Source organism: Myotis yumanensis, unplaced genomic scaffold (genome assembly GCF_028538775.1).
Source record: "Myotis yumanensis isolate MYYU_CA2020_CCGP unplaced genomic scaffold, mMyoYum1.0.hap1 SCAF_7, whole genome shotgun sequence".
NCBI classification, from domain to species: Eukaryota; Metazoa; Chordata; class Mammalia; order Chiroptera; family Vespertilionidae; genus Myotis; species Myotis yumanensis.
Window position 1 is genome coordinate 8,900,450 of NW_027223758.1, and position 25,452 is coordinate 8,925,901.

General features: G+C 44.2%; 1 pseudogene; it reads left to right on the plus strand.

The window, feature by feature from the left end:
* LOC139014343 (phosphatidylethanolamine-binding protein 1 pseudogene) overlaps nucleotides 1–25,099 on the plus strand; it is a 75,876-nt pseudogene extending 50,777 nt beyond the window's left edge.
* Nucleotides 25,100–25,452: the final 353 nt, after the last annotated feature.

Below are 25,452 nucleotides of genomic sequence, written 5' to 3' on the forward strand. Positions count from 1 at the left end.
TCCTGACCAGCGGCCATCTGGCTCCAGGGCCAGCGCTCAGCTGTTGAGACCTGCCTGTGCGCGGTCAGAGGCACAGACCCTGCATGGTTGCCGCTCACTGGGGTGCCAGCCTCAGCTCCCCTTTCTAGAACTTTCTGCTCCCCTTTCTAGAAGTTTCCTCATGTAGTGGCTCAGGTGCCTCAGTGTCATCCATACACTGCCAGTGTCCAGATATATCCTTAAAGTCTATTTCTCAGCTCTTAGACATCCCTACCTGAATGTCCTGCCGGAAGCTTAAATCAGAAATGTCTACCCAGCTCCCTCCTCCTCAGTCCACAACAGGTTCTCAGTTGGTGTCTGTGGAATAGAATTGAGCCCCACTCATCCATTCAATATATATTGTCAAAGTCCTGTGTTCCACAATAGTGGGGTGAATAGTGGTCCCTGCAAAGATACGTCCCCCCCAAACCTGTGAATGTGACCTTATTTGGAAGAAGGGTCTTTGCAGGTGGAATTAAGATGAAGATCTCAGGATGACATCAGCCTGGATTAGGGGGGACCTTATATCCAATGACAGGCGTCCTTAAAAGAGACAGAAAAGAGCAAAGACAGAGTGAAGGGAAGGAGGCAGTGGAATGGAGGCAGAGATTGGGTGATTTGGCCACAAACCATGGAATGCCAAGAGCCATTAGAAGCTGGAAGAGGCAAGGAAGACTTCTGGAGGGCAGACGTCTGAGCTCCAGACTGGGAGAGAGCAAATTTCTGCTGTTTTAAACCAACAAATTCGCAGTCATTTGTCGGGACAACCCAATGGATTAATGCAGCCATGTTCCCTTAGGATGAGGCCCAGGATAAAATAAACAAGCAGATAAATATATAATACAATGTTGTATTAAGTGTTAGGAATAGGGTTGCTAAATAAGATTCAGAACAACCAGTTAAATTTGAATGTCAGATGAGCAACAAATAATCTTTTAGTAAAAGTATTTGTTATTTATCTGACATTCAAATTTAACTGGGCATCTTGGATTTTATTTGCTAAATCTATCGAACCTAGTTATGGAGTAAGGCCAGGGGCAAAGTTCTGGGGAGGGGGACGTTCTTTCAATCAGGGCGGTTTGGGGAGGCCTCTCTGATGAGGGCTACTGAACTTGAATCGAAGGAAAGGAAAGGGTGAGTCATGCCATCATGAGGCAGTCGTGTCCCAGTCCAGGACCTCACAGGCACAGGCAGGAGCTGGGACTGCGCTGGCTGAATTTGGCTTCATTCAATAATCCTGACAGCACAATAGCACATCTCATCCTCTCCTGAAACCCAAACTGTTCATGAACTAAAACCAAGAAATCTGTGTGAAAGCATTCACCGAGCTATTGATCTCAGCTTTTAATGAGCTGGACTTCGATTATTTAGATGTCAAGCAGGTCTGGTATCTGAGGTTTATGATCCTCTTAAATAACCACAGGAACCCAGCAAGTAATAAAACAAGGCAAGCAGCAGGAAGTTGCCATAGTATTAAATGTGAGCATATCGTTAAAACAGAGGCCAATATTTATGTGTTTTTTTCTGCAACAGATTCATTAACAACATCTTAGGCTACTTTACTGACTTTTACATTTCTGGTGCTATTGGCATCCATACAGAGAAGGAAGGTGTGTTTTTTAATTGTTAGGCCTTTCTCCAAATTACTAAAATGAATACACATCCACTCAAACACTTATATGTGAACTAGAGGCCTGGTGCACAAAATTCGTGCACTGGAAGGGGGTGTCCCTCAGCCCAGCCTACATCCCTCTCACAATCTGGGACTGCTGGCTCCCAACCGCTCGCCTGCCTGCCTGCCTGATTGCCCCTAACTGCTTCTGCCTGCCAGCCTGATCACCCGCTAACCACTCCCCTGACAGCCTGATCGATGCCTAACTGCTCCCCTGCTGGCCCAGTCACCTCCAACTGCCCTCCCCTCCTGGCCTGGTCCCCCCAACTGCCCTCCCCTGCCTGCCATCTTGTGGCTATGGAGCCACTATCTCAACTGCCAATAACCCCTCCTTATTGGCTGTGGGCACCATCATCTTTGAGGGCAGGGCAGTCAATTAGCATATTCCTTCTCTATTAGATAGGATGCTCACAGCAGAGTTATCCACTATAGGCAAGAAGTGGAAATGCTGAATGTAAAGTTACTAAATGTAGTAAATAAAAACACAAGCTATTGGGTTACATTTGAATTTCAGATACTCAGTGAGCCTTTTCTAGCATATGTATGTCCCAAATTATTTGGGACAAATTCAGTGGGGCAATCTGTACTTAATGGACTACCCAAGTGTCCATTAACTGGTGAATGAATAAACAAATTGTGGTATATAAATACAGTGGAATACTACTGAGCCACGAAAAAGAACAAAGTACTGATCAAGCTGCTGCAATATAGATGAACCTCAAACACATGATGCTCAGTGATAGAAGCCAGACACAAAGGCCACATAGTTGTCTGATCCCATTTATATAAAGTGTCCAGAAAAGGCAAATGTATAGAGACAGAAGGTAGATTAGCTAGGGGCTGAGGGTGGGAATGGGGATTAATTGTATTTGAACATGAGACTTTTTATTGGTTGATGAACTGGATTATGGTGATGATTATTCAATTTGGTAAATTTACTAAAATGTGTTTGTTTAATTGTACTCTTCAGTGGATGAATTTTATGGTAAATATCTCAATCGTGTTTTTTGTGTTTAGCCCTGGCTGGTGTTGCTCAGTAGTTAGAGCATGAGCATACATACTGAAGGGTCGCAGGTCCGATTCCAGGTCAAGGGCACATACCTAAGTTGCAGGTTCAATCCCAGGGCCTAGTCAGGGTGTATATGGGAGGCAACCAACCGATGTGTCTCTCTCACATCCAAGTTTTTCTCTCCCCCCTCCCTCCCTTCCACTCTCTCTAAAACTCAATGGAAAAAATATCCTCCAGTTAGGATTAACAAAAAACAAACAAACAAACAAACAAACAAAACGTATATCTGTGTTTATTGCAACAAGTAAAATAGTGTAAAAACATTAAATGTCTTTGTGTCCTTCTCCTTGGGGTAACCAATGTTATTATATGATGTAGTGTCCCTCTGTCCATACAATTTTTTTATCTCATACAAATAAGAACAAATATATATGCACATCTTATGCATACCTCTCTGCAATAGCCATTTATAATTTATTACATCATGGACATACCTTCAAGCAAATCTATTCTTTTAAATGCTTGCATAATATTCCAGATATAAAGATATCCTATGATTTAGTCAAATATCCTTTCACTTACTAATAAAGATTTAATTTTTTTCCTTCTTTCCTTTCTTCCCCTTTCTTTTCCTTTTCCTTCCTTCCTTTCTTCCTTTCTTCCTTCCTTCCTTCCTTCCTTCCTTCCTTCCTTCCTTCCTTCCTGCCTTTCTTCTTTCCTTCCTTCCTATTCTTTCTTTTCCTTCTTTTTGCCCTTTCAAACATTGCTTCAATAAACACTCAAACATATATCATCAAAGAGAGTCACTTAAAATTAGCAAAGGTTTCAGAATGAATAAAGAATGTCAAGATACCAAAGCATCATTAAAGGTCAAAACTTTTTTTTTTTTTTAATATATTTTATTGATTTTTCACAGAAAGGAAAGGAGAGGGATAGAGAGTGAGAAACATCGATCAGCTGCCTCCTGCACACCTCCCACTGGGGATGTGCCCGCAACCAAGGTACATGCCCTTGGCCGGAATCGAACCGGGGACCTTTCAGTCCACAGGCCGACGCTCTATCCACTGAGCCAAACCGGTTAGGGCAAAGGTCAAAACTTTTACCTCATGTTAATATAGTGCTCTTAGGTTAATTTAGACTTCATATGAAATGATGAAAAGGCTAAATTATGCATCTACTATCATAAACATTTGTTCATTTTAAACACACAAATATGTATTTGTGGCCTAGAAACCAAGTAAAGCATATTTCTCAAATATCATAGACATGTACTGAGCTGAGATTCAAGTTCTGAAATACAATGTCAGTGGGTTATGGGATTCTAATTCTCTCACCAAGACCCAGATGCAGAGATAAATAGAAGATTTTTAAATGTATAGAATTGTCATATCTCTGGGTACACACCTAAACACCTGGGGGGAAGCTAATGAATTAGGGATGATGACAGAATTTATCATGAACTAGGCCATTTATGTGCATCATTAGATCATTTGCAGAGGTAAGAGGTGAATATGATTATTGTACTCATTTTCCAGATGAGGAACTGAGACTTACAGTGCCTCATGCAACATCACTCAAACAACAGAATCAGAATTGGAACTCAGGCTCCCAATACGAAGCTCTTAGTGCCTAGACACTACTGGTCTTTGGAAGATGTATTTTGGTTAAATATTTCTAATAACTGGCTCTGTCCACGATATCATGGGAATCTTGGGACATCATTCCTCAAGGTGCAGAGCCCAGTGAGAATAATTGGTTCCCAAACAGAAAACCACAGCTGGTATGGTGAAGCAGTGGTGAGGACTGTGTGGGCAAAATAGGGGTCCCTAGCCTGCATCCTGAAAGGCTCCTGAGGTAACTTCTGAATTGAGTTTGTAGAGACCCTAGCCATGTGCAATGGGAAGAAAGAAGGCAGCATTCCAGGCAGAGGAAGCCACATGAGAAAAGGCCCAGAAGCCAGAACATGCTGAAGAGCTAGAAAAATAGCAGGTAGGTAGATGCTCTCCTGGAAGGTAGGCCATGAAGCAAGGAGAGATGGGAAATTAGGGAATTACTTGGGATGCATTCAGCTGCAAGTAAGAGAAAATCTCACTAAATAAAGGGCAAAAACAGCAAGGAACATATTATTTCATTGGACAAGAAGTCTGGATGTAGGGCAGTTCTATGAATGGTTAATTTGGAGTTCCAAAACTGTCCTTAAACACTGTATTTTACCATAAAAATGGAAAATGCCGAATACTTCCTTTGCTAGATTCTTTTGCAGCTAAGACATGCCATCAGGCACACCCAGATTTTGAATAGAAATAGAAAGGTAAGGAACGAATTAGTAACACCTGGAAGACAAGTGAGCTGAAGAGCTGTAGTTACATCCATTCTCTATGGGCAGCAAATAGTGGTTTTAGCAGCAGCATCCCAGGGCCATTGCCGGTGGCATTGGTGGGACAAACGGTGGTGTCCCTGCCCAAGCAGCTATGGCAGCTGTGTCTCCAAAGGACTAGATTGGGGCACTGCTTCCAACTGCATAAGCTACACCCTCCCAGGGAGGCTGTGAGCTACCCAGTATCTCCTGGTAACTCCCTTTCTGTTAAAACAAATAAGTGATCATTTCTGTTACTTGCAATTGAAAATCCTGAGAAATAAAAGCTCTTAATACTTGTTCTAGATCACTTAAGGGGCAATGCTATTAACTCTTTTCTAACATCTAGTTCAAGTGGATTTTTATAGAAAGAGGAAAAGAAATGGTAAATATAACTCACCATTCTTTTCCTCTAAGACTCTTTAAAATATGTTTGAATGATGAGAGTAAAATTATAATGCTGTCCGATGGCGTTTCCAATGTATATAAATGGTATATGTAAGGCACCGAACACATAAAATGGAGAGAGTGCAGGGACCTATAGGGTTGTCAAAATTCTACATTCCATGTGAAGTGGTAAAAATTGATTCCAAGTAGATTGTTAAAAGATATATATATATGTAGGTTGCAATTTCTAGAACAACCACTGAAAAAATTATACAAAGAATTTTTCCAGACTGAGGCTTTTGCTAAGACTTTCTTGTCATACATGTTACAGGGTGAACTTAATTTTATGTCTCTTATCATTCAAATATATTTCTTGTCTCAGCAATTGGTTGAACGAATGAAGCCATCTGCTATTTGGGTGGAAGAGGGATGAAAATGGTTTTCAGTAGTTGGTGATGAATTCATCCCTGTAACTACCCATTTGCTTTCCTCTTTTACTAATACTTCTGATAACATACAGAAATATTCACTGAATCATGATCCTTATTACTTTTAAAATGTAAGTATGACTCAAATCAAAACAAGTGCCAGGCTGTTGAGTAATATCTCGTTTCTGTGCAATGACTCTAAATCCGAGCTAATTAAATGTATGAGGTACGATTTGTACCAGAGAGGATACAACATCAAAAATTGGTGACGTCATGGGTAGCCTAAAATAACTGAGTCAGGAGGCTTGCATATCAAACTACTTCCGGACTGATAAAGTAATTATTGAATAGGAGAGGACTTTGGGCCAAAAAAAATATCTAGTTGCTAGAGTTAGATTGCATGAGTTCACACAGGAAAAAAATTATTCCCTTAGTTTGACACTTGAAAAATTATCTGATATACAGTTTGACACTATATTCCCAAAGCTATAAAAATGTACATAGCCTTTCAGTTTTACTTTTTACTTTACCCAGCAGGCCGAAGCAAATGAACGATTTTCCTATTATGGGCCCAACACTATTTGATAGCTACAGCAGGAGGCAAGATAGACAAGGTCTCTGCGTAGTTGGCTCTTATGGAAATCTACCATCTAAGACTTTACCCTAAGGAAAACTTTGTTACTATTCAGCTCAAATATTTAGCTAGGAGAGCATCCACCATGGCAGTATATTTATAATAAAAAACTAGGGAAAACCTAAAAGTCCAAAGCCATAACAGTGACAAAAAATAATAATAATTTCTACCCATAAAACAAAATATTGTGACATTAAAAATAACAGTGACAAAAAATAATAATAATTTCTACCCATAAAACAAAATATTGTGACATTAAAAATTACATAGAAAAGTGGTTCAAACAGCTTAACTAAAAACTAGCTACAAAAGGATTTGCCCTATACAATACAAACTCATTCTCATTTTTAAATCTGTATGTATGGATAATTTCCCAGGGCTGCTGTAACAAATGACTACAGAGGTGGTGGCTTAAACAATAGAAATATATCCTCTCACAGTCTTGGTGGCCAGAAATGCAAAAGTGCTGGGTTGGTTCCTTGTGGAGGCTCTAAGGGGACTCTGCCTCTCGCCCCTGTCCCAGCTCTTGGTGGCTGCCAGCCATCTTGGCGCTCCTGCCCCCATTTGACATGATATTCTTTCCTCTGTGTGTCTCTGTGGGCCTTCTCCTGTTCTTATAAAGACATTAGTCATTGAACTTAGGAATGACTTAATCAAGTACCACCTCATCCACAGTAATTGAGTCATCTGCAAAGACAATTTCCAAAAAGATCACAATCTGAGTTTCCAGTGACGTAAATACTAGTATGGGGGAACACTACTCAATCCACTACAGATAGGTAGGTAGGTAGGTAGGTAGGCAGATTAAAAAATACTTAAGTGGGCACACTCTAAGATGTTAATGCGTTTATTTTGTGAAGTTGAAAATATAACTTTTATTTTCTCTATGGCTTTTCAACATTTTCTAATTTTAAACAATAAATATGTTTATTTGCAAAAAAACTATTTTAGAAATTATTTTCATGTTAACATTGCAGGATGGAAGGTGTATTAGTCTGAGTATTAAGGAATAATTTATATGCATACATATGTATATATAGATATATCTATACATATGTGTATACCTATACACATACATATACATTTTATACATATATATACATATATATAAAGTAAGGGGTTGGCTCACACAACCATGGAAGCTGAGAGGCCCCCGCTCTGCAGGTACAAGCCAGGGGTCCAGGAGCCAATGGTACACATTCCAGTCGGTCTGACTTCAAAGGCAGGAGAAGACCGATGTCCTGACTCAGACAGTCAGACAGAGAGAGGAGGGTGAACAGGAGAAAGGTGGCCAACGGAACTCTGTAACTTAAAGACTTCCACCATCAGACAAAGCCTTCCACTGAAACATGGGAAAGATGAGAGATTTTAGAACCACCAGCTGCTTTTCTTCGTGGTGACTCCATTTCTAATTCCTGCTGGGCCAGGAATTATTTTTATGGCTGATGTAAATGCAATGACTACAATCATTATTGAGTTGGGGACTAAATTGTCTACTTTCCAGAAGTTCTAAAATAATAACATGTGGTAGTCTTCCAACAGTCACAAAATTCAGTGTGTGCAAAATTCTTTGCAAAATTTCTGTTTCTCTTACAGGTTATAGTTATAAAAATGTTAAGCATACAGAAAATAATTTTTCAACCATATATGCTTCACCAAGATTTAGAAGTAGTCAGTCACTTTTATCTTTTCTTTAGCTCTCTTTTTATCTTTCTCTTTTCAAGAAAATAAATTCTAGATTTGACTTAAGCCTTATTTCTCAAATCTTTTCCCTCCTTCTTTCCCCAGAGATAATTACTGTACAAATTTTAGACTGAGGTATATATATATATATATATATATACATACACACATACATACATAGATACATACATACCAATACACAGATACATAGATACATGTGTATGTATACCCTTAGGCAATGTGTAGTATGGTCGTCTGTTCTTTGAAAGTGCAGATAAATGGTAACCATGTTTTTGTTCAGCATTACGCTGTTGACATGTATCTCTGTTATAAATGTGGAGCCCACGCAGACCTGCTGGAGCATAATCCACCGCATGAATAAGCTGCAGTTTATTCACCAGTTCCCTGTTGACGGAAAATTAGGCTGTGTCACTGTTCAGCTATGATAAATGGCCGCCATGAACATCTCTGTGTTTGTCTCCAGGTGCACAAGCAACTTGCTCCTTCTCACTCCCCAGCTCAGCTCACAACCTTCCCTCTGGCCTTAACTGGGAGGACCTCAGCCCTCCCCGGGGACAGTGTGGACTCCGGGATGGATTTGCTGATGTGGGCAACTAGAGACGATTAAATCCACTTTTACTCCGACCTGCAGCTCAGACTTGAATCCAAGTCTCCAGATGTTGGGGGGCATGCATCATTTACCAGGAAATCATACTAAAAGGCGGGTACTGAGTCCTTGGGTAAGTTGGTTGATAATCTGAGAAGGCAGTTAAACATTCCATTAATCATTGCATTGCCTGAGGGAGAAAAATATCAACTTTGCTTCCTTACCTATCCTTAAAAGGAGTCACGGATCCTGACTCCAGCAAGGCAGGAAAACTTGTTCAAAGAAGAGTCTGGATTGTGAAGAATTGTGAGATTCCCCAGCAAACTCACCTCAGCAGCAATCACCTTCTGTTTAAAAAGTTGTTTTATAAAGATAAGAGTTCATGCTTCTAAACTATAGTGTTAGCACATCATTTCAAGGATTGTGGGTGTTTTTTAATCTTTGTGTTAAAATTCAATTGTCATGCCTTCTCCCCCCTCTCCCCCCGGAAGTGGCACCATGACACTTGAATGGCTAATTCAATCTGGTGTTCATTCAAGCATATATTGATCATTTATTATAATAACTAGAGGCCTGGTGTATGAAATTTGTGAATGGGGGGTCGGGGTCCCTCAGCCCAGCCTGCACCCTCTCCAATCCGGGACCCCTTGGGGTATGTCCGACTGCTGGTTTAGGCCTGATCCCTGCATCGGGCCTAAACTGGCAGTCGGAAATCCCTCTCTCAATCCAGGACCGCTGGATCCTAACCGCTCGCCTGCCTGCCTGCCTGATGGCCCCTAACCACGTCTGCCTGCCAGCCTGATGCTCTTAACTGCTCCCCTGCTGGCCTGATCACCCCTAACCACCTCTGCCTGCTGGCGTGATCATCCCCTAATTGCCCTCCCCTGCCGGCCTGATCGCCTCCTAACTGCTCTCCCCTGCCAGCCTGATCGCCCCTAACCACCTCTGCCTCAGCCCCCACCACCTTGGCTTTGTCCGGAAGATGTCTGGGAAATGTCCTATCTAATTAGCATATTCCCCTTTTATTAGTATAGATAGTTGTCTATTATTTTATTGAGTGTGTATGGTATGATAGATACAATGGCACTCTAGATACATTTACTTATTTAATATTCAAAACCATCTAACAAGACAGGAATTATTATCCCCACTGTGGAGATGGAAGGACATGGAAGGACAGACAAGTTCAGAAATTCCCCAAAGTTCAGACAGCACAACTGGATTGGAACCCAGTCTGCCTGACCCATGACCCCATTCTCTCACCTTTCCTTTTGGGCTATATAGCATGTTCTAGAGCTACAAAGATGGGCTAGGCATGACCAAGGCCATGAGAGAAGGTGAGGTTCATGAGGAAAGGGCCTATCCTGGCCAACTTCCTCAACACTTCATAGTACCTGGAATATAATAGTGCTCATGAGTGAGTTAGTGAAGGGATGAATCAATTAATAAGTGTAAGCATGGTGTAGGCTTCACAAAAGATCTGAAATGCCAGGCCATGTTTGCGGAAAGAAGATGGTGTGTCTGGGAAAAGCATTCCTGGCAGGGGAGACATCTGAGCAAAGATGAGGCTGCAAAAAGGCACAGGGAGGGACAAGAAGGGAGTCACATTGACAGCACCAGTGAAGGGGAGGCAAGAAGGCTGAGGGCAGGATGGGGCTCAGATTAAGAAGAATCCTTTCAGACCAGCTAAGAAATGTAAAAACATAAAAGTATGTATGACATTTTTAATCTGCAGTGGCAAAAACTATAGGGGACATCTGTTTTCCTTGCCTGCTCAACACTGTTTTCTCTTCCGATCTTGCTGCTATGATTTTTCTTGAGGAACCAGCTCTTCCCACACTCATCCTAAGCCTTAGGACTTAAGGGATTCAGAGGGTGTCAGAGCGCTGCTGCTCACCTCAGAGGTAGAGCAGGGTCCCACGCCGGATCTGCCAGCTCATCAATTCTGACACGAGGATGGATTAAGCAGAGGTCCTCAAACTTTTTAAACAGGGGGCCAGTTCACTGTCCCTCAGACATTCCACACATGCGCACTGCGGGCCCGGGACGAGTCGGCTTCTAAGCAGGACAGGCAGCAGGGACAAAATCACCCGGCGGCCCGGATAAATATTTTTAGCGGGCCGCATGTGGCCCACGGGCCGTAGTTTGAGGACCCCTGGATTAAGGGATGAGTGAGTGGCTCGAGCAAGCATCTCAGAGTCAATCCAGGACTTCTGTTGCAATCATCCAGAAAGGGAAGCTCTCTTTTCTCTCTTCCCTCTGGGTTATTAAGCTGAGACAATATAAACCTGACGTGGTCCCTTAAAGAGGACCTTCCTGAGATGAAGCTCAAGCAGATAGAGAAAGAGAAAAAGTTCTAATCATAGCTTCTGAGCCCTGGATCCAACCAGGCCTGAAGCTGGAGTACTCCTTGACTATCCAAATACATGTCAACAAGTTTTCTTTGAAATAATTGCACTCAATAAAGCATAGAAGTTCAAAGTCCAGCCTTTGCCATTTTTAGCTTGGAGACATTAGGATGAAATGACACAGGTAAAGTGTCAGAACAATGCCAGCCAGATAGCTAACCCTCAGTGCGCATTAACCATTATTCTGAAGCCAGTTTTATTCATTGTCTTGCTACAAGCAAAGATCCTGGGATGGTTCATTTTGTGTCAATTTGGGTATGCAATAGTTTCCAGTTATTCAATGAAACATTCACCTAAGTGTTTCAATGAAAATATTTTGTAGATGAGGTCAACATTTCCAATCAGTTGACTTCCAGTAAGGAGGTTATCTTTGATCATCTGGGTTGACTTCATCCAATCAGTTAGTTGAAAGGTCTTATGAGAAACACTGAGATTTCCCTGAAGAAGGAGAAATTTTGCCTCAAACCTCAAGACACCAGCCCCAGGATTCCCAGCCTGCTGGCCTGCTCTACAGATTTCAGACTTGCCAGCCCTCATAAGCATGTAAGTTCATATCTTGAAATAAGTCTCTATCTATCTATCATCTATCTATCATTTATCTATAATCTGCTCCTATTAGTCCTGTTCCTCTGGCAAACACTGACTGATAGAGATTCTTACTAATACCATTTCTAAAAGGTAGCAAAGGAAAACCAAATAATTAATTTTAAGCCCAAATGATCTACACCGATAAGCTAGGGTACTCCGAATAAAGACTTAGTGAACTATCTTAACTACCAGCCTCGCCCCTCACCACATTTAGCAAGAAATGATGCAGAAGGTGAGAAGCAGGGCAGGCAAATGTGATCTGAAATAAAATTACTGTTAGGGTTTAAGTTGACACACTGTATGTTAGCAGGAGTTGGACAGCACGTAGTGTTTTTCTGGGCCCTTGATGCTTTTCTCCGTGCCAGAATACTGTTCGTGTTTTTTCAACACTGTAAAGTGTCTCTCTTTTCCCTCCGGCGCACGGGGAATGTCATCAGGTAAATGATCTAACTACATATAACTAAACCTGGGAGACTGGGATTTATGTTCATGAGGAGCACACAGACACATAATTCATGCGCAGTGCTGACATAAGTGAGTAATCAAAGGACCACAGTGGACTACAGATGGCACTAAATCTTCCACACATTTAGTGCATCGTTGAGTTACACAGCTCTCCATCTTGAAAATTGTCATCGAGTAGATTGCATTCAGGGCTTGTAAAGGCTGAACTATGGGGCTTCCTTTCATGGACACGCATGTGGCCTGTGTTTCGTTTTAGTCAATCTCCATGTTTTCCAATAATTCTGTCGTGACCTCAGTACTTAGGACCTTGTGTTGATTTACTGGCCTCCCAGATTCCAGGGGGAAACTGCCCAGTTCCAGAAGGATTTCCCTGAATGGACACATTATGTTTCTGCTAACATGAGTAGGCATAAATCTCTACCCTCCCGCACGGAGTTTATTTGAGTGCCATTAAGCGAGTGACTGCCCCAAGACTCCATATTGCCAAGTATCTGAGAGAAGATAAACAGGTGAGTAATTCATGTTGAAAACACTGAGAAGACAGGGCCTTCTGTCTCATACCTACGCACAGTACCATTGAATGAGCTAAGGGTGAAAGCCACATCTAGGCAAAATTATCCTATCTAATAAAAAAGTAATATGAAATTAACCATCACTCCTCACTCCATCAGTCCATCACAAAGATGGCTGCAGCCACAGAACTGGAGTGAGCAGGAGACTTGTGTTGCCCCCGGTGATGGAGAAAGCCAAGCTTCCCGCCTGCCCTGGCTGGCCCTGAGCTCCCCTCAAGGCTACAAAGTTTCAATTATAGAAGATAAATAAATCCCAGATTCCTGCTTCTAGCCAACAGGCATGGCCAGCCTGAAAACGGCCCTCAGCCCCTCACTCAGGCTGGCCAGGCACCCCAGCGGGACCTCCATGCTGATCTGGACACCCTTCAGGGTAAACCAGCCGGCCCCCACCTGTGCACCAGGCCTCTATCCTATATAATAAAAGGGTAATATGCAAATTGACCCTAACAGCAGACCGACTGGGAATAACTGGTCACTATGACACACACTGACCACCAGGGGGCAGACGCTCAATGCAGGAGATGCCACCTCGTGGTCAGTGTGCTCCCACAGGGGGCACTCTGCTCAGCCATAAGCCAGGCTGCCAGCTGCCAGCACAGCAGTTGTGGTGGGAGACTCTCCCGCCTCCTCAGCAGTGCTAAGGATGTCCGACTGCAGCTTAGGCCTGCTCCCCACTGGCAAGTGGACATCCCCCAAGGGCTCCCGGGCTGCCAGAGGGATGTCTGCCAGCTTAGGCTCATACCCCCGGGGAGCGGGCCTAAGCCAGCAGGTGGACATCCCCCGAGGGTTCCCAGACTGCGAGAGGGCACAGGCCAGGCTGAGGGACCCCCCGCTGAGTGCACAAATTTTTGTGCACTGAGACTCTAGTCTATTAATAAATTCTTTTTTAAGCCACAAAAGGGATTTATCGGCCTATGGAACTATATGTGGCTTCAGGCACAAGTAGATGCAGGAGCCCTCTCTCTGTGAGAGTCTCTTTTCATCTCTTGGCATTCTTAAATGGGTCCTTCCAGACTTAAACTTAAATGGGGACTTGGAAGGAACATCACTCAGTCACACCCCACTCACTCCACTCTGTTCTCTGCCCCTGGGGTCCTAAGAAGGTGCCCATAATAATAATTTAATACAGACTTTCCACGTTTCTGTTGATTAAAAATCAATCAGTGAAAAAGATTATGAACCTCAACAAGCACACACAGGAAGAGACTACTGCTCCTTGTGTCTAATTATCTAGCCATTAGGCAGTAAATGGGAATTGCTTTTTGATTATTCAATGCAGTTAGTAAGAGGGCTTTTGGTGTTTTTGCTATTGGGAGAGATAAGTGGTTAGTCCCCAAATTAGTTTTTGAAGAAGAGGTTGGTTAGACAGCCCTGAATTTGTTTTTGAAAACAAGATTGACATTTAATATGAACGCTAATTAATGTCAGACATTTCATAGGCACTTACCATTATTTTCTGTAACACAATGTCCAAATAAGACTGAAAGGCCCTTTCTAGGGGGTAAGTGGCTGGAGCTAAGGGGAGTAGAGGGCTCTATTTTTAAATCACCTTTTGGCACATGTTCATCCTTCCTCTCTGAGAAGAGCCGTCTGAGCACTGGAGGGAGTCACCGTGGCAATGTTTACAGCAAAAGGCCCTGACCTCCTGGCATGAGCCGGTGGGTCCAGGAGTGCACCCTCACCAAAGCCGCTGACCGCACTCTCCATGCCGGGGACCTGGAGTGCAGCACTGGGGTGTTGGTTAATTTCAGGGCAAGAGCCTGGAGATGATTTCCCTCCCAGGCAAGGGAGGCCATTGTTCTTTGTGCAAAGAGAAGCAGAGGAAACTGGAGGGGGTGGGGGGACGGAGAATAAAGCAAAAATGAACTCTCTTGGACATTCAATAAGAATAATAATAAAAGCCGAAACCGGTTTGACTCAGTGGATAGAGCGTCCGCCTGCGGACTGAGGGGTCCCAGCTTCGATTCCGGTCAAGGGCATGTACCTGGGTTGCGAGCACATCCCCAGTGGGAGATGTGCAGGAGGCAGCTGATCGATGTTTCTAACTTTCTATCTCTCTCCCTTCCTCTCTGTAAAAAATCAATAAAATATATTTTTAAAAAAAGAATAATAATAAAAGACAAGATAATAACAAGCCTCCTCTTTGCTTCCTGATAATTTTCTGAGTCTTGCTCCTCGGGAGACCTGGTTTTCCCTTTTCCCTTGAAGTCTGAGACAACTGGGTGTACTTATAACAAATTCACCGCCCCCCACCCCCAAGCAAATTTGCAAGGATTTCTGTTATTTTCAAACAAACAAGGCAATCAAAACAGAGAAAGACAGGAAGACTTTCATGCCAATCAAAAAGCAGCCCATGAATACACAAAGGAAAAAAACTCAGGCTTTTATTGAACGCCATCAAAGAGACGTGGTTACAAAGAAAACCAGAAGGAAAAGACAGAGGATAAGCTCCTTGTGAGAGGACAAGCGTGTTTCCGCACCGGGGCCAGGTGCCGCGGGTGAGGGCAGCCAGGGAGAAGAGCGATCATGCCTGAGGTGGACACGTGTTGCTTGAACCAACAAAAAGCAAAAAAACTTTGGGTGAACTTGAGTGCTGGGGCTTTGGATTTGAATCTGGAGGAAACACAACTGCAGATGATCCTTTTACCCAGTAATTCTCTTGGGAATGTTGCTGAGTAAACAGAGGCCAACAGAGGGCTGGACTCAAGAAGAAACTTCATGCTCTCGCCCTGGGGTCTCTTGCACCTTGAAATAGGAATAGCTCTAGCGTCCGGAGCTTGTAGCCTGTGGTCTCACAGACTGCACACTCTCACAACCTCGCAGTGTGGCAGATTCATGGATCCACTGTCCTACCGTCTACCGTCTCATCAGAACGTGTAGTGGTTTTGACATCTGCCAGGATTGCGGTGCAGAATTCCTGCGCCGTTTGGTCTGTGGTCTCCTGGAGAGAGGTGCCCAGCCTCAGCTAACGTGTTTGAACCCCGATGTAAACTGAGTCTTACTCAACTTCTGACAAGATCAAAGCTATCGGCACTCCGGTTGCCCAGGAAGTTGAGTATTAGGCTCAAAAGCAAAGGAGGCACTTCACACCTGCTGGGATGGTTAATATAAAAACAAACAAACAAACAAAACACCAGAAAATAATAAATATCAGCACGGATGTGAAGAAATTGGAACCCTTGTGCACTGTTGGTGGAAATGTAAAATGTACAACCACCGTGGAAAGCAGTATGGCGTTTTCTCAAAAAATTCAAAATGAAATGACCATGTAATCCAGGAATTCCTCTTCTGAATATATCTCCAAAAGAACTGAAAGCAGGGACTTGGAAAGATATTTGCACATCCCCATAGAAACATTATTCATAACAGCTTAAAGATGAATTCATGTAAGTATCCATCAACTTATAAATTGATAAAATTTGGTGTAATATATACAATGGAATATTATTCATCCTTAAAAAGCAGGAAATCTTGACGTTTGCAACAATGTGGATAAACTGGAGGATGCTATGCTTAGTGAAATAATCCAGTCATAGAAAGAGAAATACTGTACGATTGCACTTAAAGGGGGAACCTGGAACAGTCGCATCCATAGAGGCAGAAGGTACAGTGATGGTTACTGGGGTCTGGGGAGTCATTGCTTAATGGGGACAGAGCTTCAGTTTTGCAAGATGAAGAGTTCTGGAGATAGACTGCACAACAAGGTGAATGTTCTTAATACTACTGACCTGCACACTTAAAGATGGTTACCATGGTTCTGGCCAGTTTTGCTCAGTGGTTACAGCATTGGCCTGCAGAATGAAGGGTCACGGGTTCGATTCCTGGTCAAGAGTACGTACCTCTGTTGTAGGTTCAATCCCTGGCCCTGGTTGGAGCGCATGCAGGAGGCAACCAATAGATATGTCTCTCTTACCTCTCTCTCCCTCCCAATTCCCTCCCTCCCTTCCACTCTCTAAAAATCAATGGAAAAAAAATATCCTCCAGTGAGGATTTTTTTTAAAAAAAAGGTTAAGATGGTAAATTGTACGTTATGTAGATTTTACCACAATTTTTTTAAAAAAGTAAATGTACTTTGATTTCAGGTGCTGGAAATCTCAGGAGCTGCTCGATGCTTAAAGGCAGGACCCTTCCCAACCCCTGACCAGCTCAAATGGCTAAACACTCACATTATGTGGCTGAAAAAGGAGAGGGAACTCCCTTCTACCCCCCACTCTTCCTCCAGGTCCAATAACCTAAACATCATTTTACAAATTACAAGACATTCAAAGAGTGAGAAGTGACCCATAGTCCAGCTAAAATTCAATCAACAGGAAGAGACCCACAACTCAGCCAGAAACAGACACCTGGAGGCTCCGTGACTCTCTCCTCAGGGCCAACAGGACCAACATCTCCTGTATCTATCAGAACACTTATTCATAAAGGTGTGTGCACCCGTAAGCTCGTTGCAGCATTATTTACAATAGCCAAGACATGGGAACAGCCTAAGTGTCCTTCAACACATGACTGGAGAAAGAAGATATGATACATATAGGCAATGGAATACTACTCAGCCATGAAAAAGGGAAGTACTGCCGTTTTCAACAGCATGGGTGGATCTCAAGGGTATCATGCTAAGTGCAGTAAGTCAGATGGAAAAGAACATGAACCATATAATTTCACTCGCGTGTGGGATATAAAACAGAAAGCAACAAGCAAAAGACACAAACTCATAGATACAGACAACAAAATGGTGGTTACCAGAGGGGAAGGGAGGTGGGGAGAGGATGTAGAGGGTGAAAGGGGTCAAATCTATGGGGACAGAAGGAGACTAGACTTTGGGTGTTGAGCACACAAAAGAGAATACAGAGTTCATATGATAAAGTTGTACACCTGAAATGTGTATTCTGCTAATAACCAATGTTATCTCAATAAATTTAATTTAAACTCTGATCTGACCGTTGCAGTGTGTGTGTGTGTGTGTGTGTGTGTGTGTGTGAGATCAGAATTATCCAGATTTGCAAACCACATAGGAGATTATGAGTGTGGAGAAGAGATAGGGACAGTCAATGGTGGACTGCTCTTCAGTTGAATTAATAGTTATGACAAGTTATTTCTCATCCTCGTCAATCCAACTTGTTCTTTCGGACACTTATTATACACCAGCCTGCCTGAGGCTGGAGGGGGCAGGGACTTCTCCTGGGAAGCTTGCTTGAGTTTCTCATGGGTTTTACTGCTACAATAAGCATCACTTCTTCCACTTATTCTGCCAATCGATAATGAGGGATACCAATTTTCAGTACTTAATTATATGTCAATTTACTGTAGCACATTTCATCCCCACATCAGCTTAATGAAGGTGGGTATTGTTATTCCGTTTTTACAGATAAAGAAACTGAGGTTTAAAGAGGATAAACAACTTGGCACAGGGCATTTAAGTAGGAAATGAAAGAACTTGACTCAAATCCTGGTTGGCAGGTATACTAAATCTTGGTCTGCAATTGCTTTTTGTTCCCTAATCCTCTAAAAAAATTTTTTTTAAATCTTTATATACCTTGACACATTAAGTTGACAACTACATCTTTTCATCATCAGTTGAAAAGAACGTCATTTCTGTAATATTGAAAGTATTGCATTGACTTTTTTAGAAAGTTACATCAATCTTTTATAGTCACTGGAAGGAATATAACTATCATCCCAATTTGACATCCACCATCACCCATTTCAAAGACCACTCAAGAACAAGAATGCTCTGTCAGCAGTCAGATATTTCCCACAGTTTGCCTCTTCCCCTGAAATTGTTCAGCTATTCCACATCTACCACAGAATCTTACTTTAAGACAATTTTTTGTGCTTTAAAACAGTGTTCACCAACAGGTGGTCCACAGACCACTGGTGGTCCGTGAGGCTGGCAACCTCTGCTTTAAAATCTATTGATCAACCTCCTTCTTTGCAACAAAAATATGTAGGGAAACTAAAATGTTAAACTTTTGTTTAGGTTTCCTATGACCATAAGCCCTCAGCATTAAAATGTTGCACTCGGTGGATTTGTAATTACACTTACTATTAGCACACGACTGAGCAAAACAACATACATGTCTGGTGAAGGTTAGCAGGAAATTCATTACCAGGCTTCTCCTTAATGAGATGGATGGCTGAGCGCAGGGCGAGGATGGCTTGCCCTGACTCAATTACAGGCTGCTTCTCTTCAATTTCTTCTTTGTTCCTTTTTGTTTGCTTTTTTAAAAAAAATCTGGAAATGTTATTCTTCAGGGCAATACACAAGAGTACGATGCCGGATGAGGCGAGCCTTTCTCGGGTAACTGGGAAGAGGGCAATTTATAAAAGAGAAGCATGATCTCTAATCAAGGCACGTGCTCGGCTGCAGGAAGAACAAATGAAAGTTGAGGTTCTTGACAAAGATTCTTAAAGTGAGCCATGCATACAGACTGCTTGTAGAGCCCCTACTTGGGCCTTTTCCTTTAAGTGACCTCATTCTTTTGGAAGGTTTATCAACTGTCTGCCTACATCGAACCCCTGGGGAAATTACAGCATTGCTATCTGGTCCCCACTAGCACCAAAGATCAGAAGTGAGGCTGATGAACGAGTTTATGAACTATTGTTATGTATTCAACTGAACTTTAACCTGAGTGTGCACACCTGGTTGACAAGCAAACGCTTTGGTATAAAACATTTCCCGGAGACCTGGCCAGTATGGCTCAGTTGGTTGGAGCATCGTCCCATACACCAAAGGGTCATGGGTTCGATTCCTGGTCAGGGCACATGGCCAGGTTGTGGGTTTGATTTCCAGTTGGAGCGAGTGAGTACAGGAGACAACTGATGTTTCTCTCTCTCTCTCTCTCTCTCTCTCTCTCTCTCTCCCTCTCATTAATAAACAATAAAAACATATCCTCAGGTAAGGATTTAAAAAAATTTCCCAGATGAGCCTCACATGATTCTGGAGAACCTTTGCCTAAAACCTTCCTTCCTCATAACTGAGGTTACAGCTAAAGTCTCCCTTTGCACTATCCAGTGTGTGCCTAGTCTAACCTGGGGTCCACCATGTGCCTAGTCTACCCTAAGATCCATGATGTGCCTAGTCTAACCTGAGAAGCAAGCTCTGTAACTGTAAAATACATACAAGCTAAACCCTACATGCTTCATATGCATAAAAGGAATGTACACTACCACATTAATAATATTTATACTGGTTACATGTTGAAATTATACTCTGAATATATTGGGTTACATAAAATAGATCATTAAAATTAACATCACTTTTTTCATTTCACTATTTTATTTTTGTTTTTTAGTAAAAAAAAAAGACTTAATTTTTTAATTAAATGTATTAGGGTGGCATTGGTTAATAAGATGAAAAAATATAAGAACCATATGATTGCACTTATATGTGGGGTATAAAACTGAAAGCAACAAATGAACAAACAAGAAAACCAAGTAAACAAAAACTCATGGATACAGACAATAGTGTGGTGGTTACCAGAGAAGGGGTTGGAGGGGTGGTAAAGGAAAAAGGGGGTCAAATATATGGTGATGGAAGAAGATTGGACTCTTTTTACTTTCTTTATATCTATACTAGAGGCCCGGTGCACAAAAATCTGTGCACTCGGGGGGGGGAGGGGGGTCCCCCAGCCCAGCCTGTGCCCTCTTGCAGTCTGGGACCCCTCGGGAGATAACAACCTGCTGGCTTAGGCCTGCTCCCGGGTGGCAGAGGGCAGGCCCAATCCCTAGGTGCAGCCCCTGGTCAGGCTCAGAGCAGGGCCGATTGGGGAGTTGGGGCGCCGCCCCGTCATGCACAGAGCAGGGCGGATCGGAAGGTTGAGATGCCACCCTCAGTCATGCTCAGGGTAGGGCCGATTGGGGGGTTGGGGCACTGCCCCCTGTCACTCACAGAGCAGGGCCCATCAGGGGGGTTGGGGCTCCATACCCTGTCACACACAGAGCAGGGTCGATCAGGGGGTTGGGGAGCTCCCCCCTGTCACGCACAGACCAGGGCCGATCAGGGGGTTGAGGAGCTCCCCCCTGTCACTCACAGAGTAGGGCCGATAGGGGAGCTGGGGCACCACACCCTGTCACACACAGAGCAGGGTGGATCAGGGGGTTGGGGTGCTGCACCCTGTCACACTCAGGGCAGGGCCAATGGGGAGGTTATGGCTCTACGCTGTCACACACAGAGCAAGGCCCGTGGAGGGGGGTTGGGGCGCCACCCTCTATCACCCACAGAGCAGGGCCGATCTGGGGGTTGGTGCGCCGCACCCTGTCAAACACAGAGCCGCAGGGCGATCAGGGGATTGGGGAGCTCCCCCCTATCAGGCACAGAGCAGGGCTGATCAGGGGGTTGGGGCGCCTTCCCCTGTCACGCTGATCCCGGTGCCGGGAGCCTCGCTGCTCCACTGATCCCGGTGCTGGGAGGCATATTACCCTTTTACTATATAGGATAGAGGCCTGGTGCATGGGCAGGGGCTGGCTGGTTTGCCCTGAAAGGTGTCCTGGATCAGGGTGGGGGTCCCCACTGGGGTGCCTGGCCAGTCTGGGTGAGAGGCTGAGGGCTGTTTTCCGAAAGCAGGTGACTGAAGCTTCCAACCGCTCCTTTTTTTCTTTTTTTTTTTTTTTTATTCTGGGCCAGCTTTAGCTCTGAGGCCTCGCTGCTGAAAACATCGATACAATGTTGCAGCCGGCTGGCTGAACCTGGCTGACTGACAACGGTTTCTGGGGTTTTGTTTAGCTTCTTATTTGCAACATAGTACATAGTTGCTTAGAGTTGCAGCTGAGAGGCCGGCAGCGGCAGGCGGGGAACGTTGGAGTCCGCAGTCACGGGAGCAAGCAAGCCTCCCTGCTCGCTTCAGTGCATGGCTGCCAGCCGCCATCTTGGCTGACAGTTAATTTGCATAAGAATATGCTGATTAGCCAATGGGAAGGGTAGCGGTAGTACGCTAATTACCATGTTTCTCTTTTATTAGTGTAGATAATAAAGAGCCAGGCTCCTAACGACCAAAGGCTCCACCAGACCGGAAGTCAGTGCTGGGGTCACTGAAGGTGCCCCAACCCAGAACTGACTGCCTACAGGGCTGTGGATCAGGCCCAGAGAGAGGCCTGCAGAGAGAGAGGCAGGGTCTGATCCGTAGCCTCTGAGGCAGCTGTTGATCAGAACTTGCCTCTCTTTCTCTCCTGGCCTCCAACCAGGCTGCTGATCAGCCCCATCTTTCTGATCAGGCCCCATTGATAGGCCCAGAGATGCTGACTGGCATAGAAACTGACCAATCAGAACCAAATCTGGGTCAACTGTGAGGAGCCAATGGCTGCCTAGGTGGTGGAGCTTTTGACACTGACTGGCATAAAAACTGACCAATCAGAACCAAATTGGCCAGCAGGGGAGGGCAGTTGAGAGCAAGATCAGGCTGGCAGGGGAGAGCAGTTAGGGGCGATCAGGCAGGCAGGCAGAGGCAGTTAGGGGTGATCAGGCAGGCAGGCAGAGAGGTTAGGAGCAATCAGGCAGGCAGGCAGGTGAGTGGTTAGGAGCCAGCGTCCCCAGATTGTGAGAGGGGTGTCCCCGATTGGAGATTGGAATGGGTGCAGGCTGGGCTGAGGGAACCCTGCATCCGTTCATGAATTTCATGCACCAGGCCTCTAGTGTCTAATAAAATTGAAGAGGTCTTGCATTATATTCATTTTGAAAGTACTGATCTAACGCACAGAAAAAAATAGCCCTAAATTGTCTCTTAAATCACCTGTAAGACACACACTCTTCCTCATATAGCAATTCTTATGCTCAAAGACCAAGAGGGCCTGTTGTTTGCTGTTTGGATTCTTTCACCTATAAGGTAGCTAGAAGGTCCCTGGGGCAAATAAGGAAGGGGTGGAAATTATAGTGTTTGCTTGTCAACCAGGTGTGCACATTCAGGTTAAAGTTCAGTTGAATACATATCAATAGTTCATAAACTCGTTCTGTAAAGACTAAATGAGCATGATGTGGGTTGAGGCAGCAGTCAAGTAAATAGGACAGGAGATGGCTCTTCTTGGCAGCACATCGCATGGGGTGGGCTTACACACCTGACCTTATTCAATGGTCCGGGCGGGTCTGGAAGACAAGCAGGCACATCTTCAAAGGTTTCCAGTTGGAAACCTTCCTCCTCACCAGCTACTCACCACCATCTTTCTCCTGGGCTAATGAACGAAAGAGTATTGTTCCATGTACTGGTGGGCTGAATCCATCCCCGCTTGAGTCCCTACTACCCATTTTTCACTAAGCATCCTCAGGGATCCTTTTAAGTCCTATGTCAGATTAAGTCACTTCTCTGCTCAGAATCCTCCAGTGGCTTCTCGAGTCACTCATAATCAAACACAAAAGCCTTATGATGAGACACAAAAGACCCTCATGATCTCACCCCAGTTCCCTTCCCATCTCCCCTCCCATTGCTCACTCAATTCAAGGCACACTTCCATCCCCAAACACATCGAGGACACTCCAGCCTCAGGAGCTGGCACCTACGATGCCTTTGCCTAAACACTCTTCCTGCCGTTCTGTGCCTGGCCCAACACCTGCCTTCCTGCAGATCTCTGCTTGCACCAGGGCGGCCCTCCCTAACTTCTGATCTCCATTGAACTCCTGTGACCCTGCCGATCTGTCGTCTCAGAGCACTCTCACATCTGCTTGGTAGCATGTCTGTCTTTATCTCATGTGTCTCCCACTAGAACATAAAGGCCATGTCTCTCGTGATCCTCTCTGTGTCCCTACCTTCCAGAAGAGTAGGAGGCACATAGATACAGATAAATAATTGTGAACTGCCTATGAGTGAATGAACATCACCTATGGGAAAACAGACCTGGAGAGGTTTAGATGATTTGTCCAAGATCATGTAATTTGAAACAGTCTTATGACTCTAGGTTTAATTAATCTAAGGTAAATGGAAAGATTAATGGTCCGTAAATAACTGCACCTTTTTCGCATATCCACACCTCTTGGTTCCATGTACAGATTGCACAAATTATCTGCAGATAATTCAACAAGCTGCATAGTAAATGCTTCAGAAAATATATTTTCAAACGTTAAATGTAGGAACATTTTGTGACAGTCCAGTCACGTACAGCAGTGTAGGGAACTGGTCTCCAACAGTAATCTACCATCTTTCTAGAAAATTGAATAGTTTCTTAGATGCTTACAGGTTGAGAACGGGGAAAAGTACGCATTTGCCAATGCATTCCAGAGAAGACCGAGGGACTGCTTTCTGTTTTTACTCTCCTGCCAGAATGAGATATTCGTTTTTTCTGAGCCAGCACATTAATTATTTAGAACTGGTCACTGTTTCTATTAGGTCTAAGGTTGGTGCATCTCAAGGTCAATTAAAAACTTATCTGGTGGTAATAACCAGTTTACTCTTAAATACCTCAATGCTATATTTCTTCTGGGTTGCATTCATTTCTCTGTTTCTTTATAACCAATATAAAATTCCTTAAAATTGTGATCTGCCTTATTGTCCACTTCCCAGGAAATTTGTGGTGGCTAGCCTCCAATACGGTCCTCAGTGGTCCCCACCTTCTAGTGTGTCACACCCTCTGACCTTAAACAGGGCTGCGTAGGATACTTCAGAAACGACAGTGACGGACTTCCAGTCAGGGCTGTTTACCTGCCCCTGGTTCCCCTGCATCTCTCCGGTTGTCCTCCTGCTCGGCCCCACGAGGCTGGTGGACCTCAGCCAGTGGTCCTGGCCCTTGAGCCTGCAGGAAGTGGACAAGAGGCTGAAGCACCCGCTGCAGGTCAAATACTCTGGGGCGGAGGTCGACGAGCTGGGCAAAGTGCTGACACCCACCCAGGTTAAGAACTGGCCCAATGTCATTTCACGGGATGGCCTTGATCCAAGTAAACTCTACACCCTGGTCTTGACAGACCCAGATGCTCCAAGCAGAAAGGACCCCAAATTCAGGGAATGGCACCATTTCCTGGTGGTCAACATGAAGGGCAACGATATCAGCAGTGGCACCATCCTCTCTGATTGTGTGGGCTCTGGGCCTCCTAAGGGCCTTCACTGCTACTTCTGGCTGGTTCGGGCAGGCCAAGCCACCAAATGTGACAAGCCCATTCTCAGCAACCCATCTGGAGACCACCGTGGCAAATTCAAGATGGCATCTTTCCGCAAAAAGTACGACCTCGGGTCCCCAGTGGCCGGCATGTGTTACCAAGTGGAATGGAATGACTCTATGAGCAGCTGGCTGGGAAGCAGGGGAAAGCCAGGAGACAGACATGGCCTGGGGGGCCCAAGCAGTGTTCTCAAGGTCAGTGATACATGTTGATTTCTCTTCTTCCCTGTTCCCACTCTCACAGGCGAGACCTGAGCAGACAGAGGTGTAGGGTGACTTTTCCTTCTGCCTGTCCTTTATCATTGTACAGGCTCACACACCCTGGATTTGTGTTGATCAAATTTAAACTCCATTTTGGGGGTCTATTTCGGTACTATGATATAGTCATCAGATTGTTGATATAAGAATAACAACCCAGTCTGGAGAGTCCCTTTGCTGTTGAGCTGCAGGGCTGGGTGAGAGGTTCTCTGAAATGTGTTAGTCTGTGCCTGTTAAATTTATCACTCTTCACTGGTGTAGCAAAAGCCAGTCTGGAGTTGCTAAATGTTGTGTTAAT